The sequence below is a fragment of the Anopheles darlingi genome, chromosome 3, assembly GCF_943734745.1.
Source record: "Anopheles darlingi chromosome 3, idAnoDarlMG_H_01, whole genome shotgun sequence".
NCBI classification, from domain to species: Eukaryota; Metazoa; Arthropoda; class Insecta; order Diptera; family Culicidae; genus Anopheles; species Anopheles darlingi.
In genome coordinates, this window is record NC_064875.1 from 38103439 (window position 1) to 38108438 (window position 5000).

Consider the following 5000-nt stretch of genomic DNA (forward strand, 5'->3'; position numbering starts at 1 on the left):
GAATACCTACTTCAAATGCTTAAGTTTACAATTAACAGTAATCTTTATACTTAAATCTTATCAAAACACACAATGCGCAATTGTGGAATAGTTAACGAATCGGTCAATAAGTCCCCGGTGATCTAGACTCTTGTACAGCGTGCGCCACCGAGACTATTTGTTTGTTAAATAACTTTGTCATTTTTTCATACGATTTAGACAAATCGGCCAGATTCTGAAACGTCTGTCTATGCCATTTTAACTAAAATTGTATTGTAGTGCATTGAAAATAATCGGTGAAACTATGTGCACTTTTTTTTTTTTGAAGCTGTTTAAACAGTAAACTGCATGTCAGCAAACTATTGGCTATTGAAGAATCAAAAGCTGTGGAAATTGCTGCCATTGAACCCGAACTGTCGTCAAATACAATGAAAAAAACCCTAAAATAGCCGCTTTTCGTGTGTCGAATTTAGATGGTCATTTGATGGATATTATATTTTGAGTGAATTTTCAGTAAATGGCATTGTATAACCTAAATAAATCTGCTTCATTTTCCAAATTAGGCTGAAAAATGACGGAGTTATTGAACATTTGAATAGCTCCTGTTTAGAGGGGGCATCCTGTGGGTGTACTGTCCGTTGTTTACCTCATTCGGATCGTTATTATGTGAGCTACTGCTGTTTCGGTAACGTTGCTTTTGTACTTTGCAGCTTCTTTGATTTTTTCGGTGACAACTACCTCATTTGCATACCAGACGATAATTGTGAATTTTCCTATGGCAGCCGTGCCAAAACGTTTGTTTTACCTCAACAATTTTTTTATAAAAAATAGTGCTTGATAAGGACACAGAATTCCTTTCTATCCATTGTTTTGAAGTAATAAAGTAGCGCAACAAAAACATCAATAACTCACTGCATAATGATCCGTTCACCTAAACGAATCTGTTCTATAAAGCCACGATCAGAAGGGAAACTTATTCACTAATCTGTTATACGAATCAAATCGTCCCGTATCGTCCTTACATTCTTATGGGTTTTCGTTGAATTTAATCAACAAGCTGTACTGCTCAATATCAATAAACTATTCAACTTATGGGGAAAACCGTGAGTTCCATCCTACGCAGGATCCCAATAGGCTGATCAAAATTTAATAACTCATCCCTGTCTTATTAAGCCTAGGTAATAAGACAGTGGGGGCTCATCACAGCGACCTTGAAGTTGAACAACACCGGTCCAAAGCTCGCGCTCGATTTCAAAATACACAGAAAAGAGAGCGAGAGAGACAGAGACGAGCACCGTCGGCCACCGAGTCAACCGTTCATGTTTATCATTGAAGCGAGGTGAAGGTAGCAGCAGCTCTAAACAAACGAAAACTCATTCCTGCTACATTGAGCAGAGGTAGCATCATTTGGTAGCGAGTCACATGTACATAATGCGAACATGCTACGGTCGCTTTAACAGCGCCACACGCCCCCGGGAATCGGGCCACGTGGGTGCTAGCTGCTTGCTAGCAGACATTCAAGTTATGGTACAACTTACTTAATCGTTCCCGTGCCGTCCGTCCCCCGACCAAAAGTTCCATCGTTTGAATGTTCCAATTAATCGAGCGAGCTACGAACCGAGCGCCACTTTCGCTGCCAAAGCCGCATGGATCCGCTTCTTCCACGCACCTGTCTTCCACTTTCGGCCACGGGCAGTCTCGTCACGGGTTCGCCACAGGACACAGACACTGTTGGCAAGAGGGAGAAAAGAGCAAGAAGCCCTCATTTAGTGTTGTCATTGGCTCTCAGATTCTCATGACGTCGTGTGAAAAGGGAAGCGATGATGCTTTCAGGCTTCGGCATTATCAGAAACCAGCGTTTGAGTGTCTCTCTTTGGAATGGCCGTGTTGCGGTAGTCACAGCAGTTCCCTCGCCATTCCTTTAGCACTCCTTTCAGACGTCCGCGAAGTCTGACTGCAAGTAAGTAAGCCTGTAAGAATCACAAAATAAACAGCACTTGTTTGATCAATAAACGAAACCGGTTCGGCTTACACGTGTGTACAGACACAAGTTTGTCCCTTGGACAGACTGGTCCAGGGATATCCTACGAATCGCTGTAACGGCGACGACGACGTCAGTACTGCAGCACTAGCTATCACAAGCGGACGGGCATCATTTTCATCTTCAACAGCACCAACACCAACAGTTTTACGGCAAAACGATAGGACAGGATTGCCTTCGAAAGTTGCTCATTTAAAATTAATATTGCATCATTGATCGTTAATAGGGGTTCACCCCAGTTCACGAAGTGATTTCTTTGTTGTAAGCATGTGTTATTTGCTCATTAGAACCATTTTTTTAAATGAAGCGATGTGGTTCTTAATTAACACTGCATGAGCTTGTCATAGAACGAAAGCACCACGGTATTGTGCCCCAAAAAACTCATTCCAGATCCAAGTGTCCTAGCTCTGGCAAAGAATAAGCGCATGTTTCAAATTCAATTAGACTACTATACTTCTACGTCAAACGCAACGCGCTATGTCTGACGCAATATGCGGCAAAACTACCAGCACCAATTAGTGATGATGTTAAGCAATAGGATTCGTTGCAACTCGGAATCCAATACTTGACGACGGATGTTAGATCTCACTTAGTTTAAATTCCTATAAACAAACATTTTCTCCCAACCGTACAAAGTACTGGCGCCTCCATTGTGAAAGCTAACAATGGAGGCGCCAGTACTTTGAACTATTGAGAGAAAAATCATGTTCGTGCGGGGGAAAAAATCAACTCTGTTTATGAGAAAGCATTTACAAAAAAAATCCGTTGGAATCAATCTGCTATGCATTGACTGCACTGACCAGCGAAAGGAGAGCAATGATGGACGATAGAGAGTATTATGTTACGGAGAGTTGGATAAAGTTCAGATCATTGGTTCGCTAATAGTCTTCAACTCTTACGTAAACTTACGAAAGAGCCAGTTTGAAACAGTCATCAGGCAGTTGAAGAAGGGTATTTTTTTTAACAATCATTTTTCCCTTGACAAGTGCTTGAACGATGTGCATTGTCTAGATAAGTGCATTAATTTGAGTTCCACTTTCGAGCACTTTCGCGTTTATCTTACCATACCAAGAGCAATATTTTTTTATTGTTAAGATAAATACCGTCAAACAATTCTATAATAGCTCTGCACTAATATGAGATCACCGCTCCATGTCCCTCATTGAGTTTGAACCAAGAATGAACTGGACCAAGAGATTCGAACGAAGCGTTGCTTTGAAGAAGAAGAAGGGACAAGTTTCACCAAAGTTTCAACTGACTGCCAACAGCCCAACTCTACGAGTTGGGCGGACGCTTCGATGCAGTGGCATTAAAACCAAATTAAATCCTCCTTCGTCTTGCTATTCGTTTGATCAGAAAGAAGTTCATCGTCCGTTTTCATCCGTTTGCCTTCCCCACGCGTAAGTATCAGTCAGGAGAGGGCGTTATGTCCTTTCCAGACTTCATTAGATATTCATGGTTATGAAACAACCGAGTAAATCCTTTCGGAAGATGCTGCCAAAACAGAGGGAACATAATGTACTACTAACTAGACAATAGCGTTCAACCAATACGAAAGGATAAAGAACGAGCCCTGCGTGCTCGTCAGCACTCGTCCCGTCGTTCCGCGTAGCTCCAAAGCAGTAATGAAGGGCGAACAATGTCGACGACCATCGACGACACTGGGGGAGGGGGGCACACTGAACCTGCTGGCCCTTCTCTCTCTGGCTCGTTAGTTCCCATCATAATCTGCAAACCGTGGAAACCAAATAGCCGGCGTAATAGACCGCTGCACCCTAATGAGCGCCAAGCGAGGGCCGCTCGCTCACGAAATATAATCCAGCTCGGCTGCTCTGATCCGTCCGTTCGTCGGAAAATTCGTCAAATAGTTTCCCTTCCCTACCATGTGACCGGCAACCACGATCTACAGGCAGGAGTTTACAGTTGCTAAATAGCGTAAATGGCCTGTCGGTGATATCCGCTCACCGTCAATTCTTGGCTTCCGGCCCCGGGGATGTTGGAGGTAGGCGGAGTTGCTGGAGTTGGTTTTTGTAGAGCATGGAAATGACGTGCCCAACGTCATTAATGCATACTATCGTATGCATGTCCTGACCGGACCGGACCGGACGGACAACCCAAGCACGTACAACCCCCGCCAGGACCGTAGGCCTGTGAACGAATAATTCTACAATAATTTTGGGAATCCGTCCTTATTTTCACAATCTTTTTTCATCAATGCCCCTAAAAGCAACTCGATTTTAGTTCTTTTTTTCGCAATATCTTTTTTTCGCACAGTTTACTTTGCCCGTGTTGTATTTTAATCATTTTGATACACACATTTTGACGTAAGTTTAGCGCAGGATGCCCACTCTTTGCATCTTAGCCTTAATGATTTAGTTTGAAGTTACTTAAGATATCAAGTAGGCTATTAGTCCGTCTATATATATTCTGACAGATAAAAAATTAAAAGCAAATAAATATAGATAAATTTCCAATAAAACAATTAAATTATATGAAATATAAATACTACACATGGTTCTTATAACAATAATGTATTTTTTATTTCCGATTTTTGTATGGAAATGGCACTGCAATCGTACTGCTGTGAATGTAATCCTTTGTCCTTTGATGAGTCCTTTTAAATATCCAGCATTTTCCCCCCTTTCCTGTTACTTTCTGTTTCATTTTTGCGATAATCCCGTCACCGGAACCATGCTGATAAAGGGAGAGGGGAGGGGAGGGTGCGGGAAACCTCATAACGATAATTACACGATCCAATCGAGTGACTTTCTGATAAAACCATCACAACGACGATGAAGCTGTCACTGCCAATGGGCGCAGTTACACTGAGGTTAATTCGAAACGCGAAAAGAGGGGTTTCAGATTCCTTCGTCCACCGGAGTATCACATCACCCCCACCAGAACCGGGGTCCGGCATAGTCCGGACCGGAAAGGGGATCAACTCATTAGCTGTCATGTTATGTGCGCTATTACCGTCCTT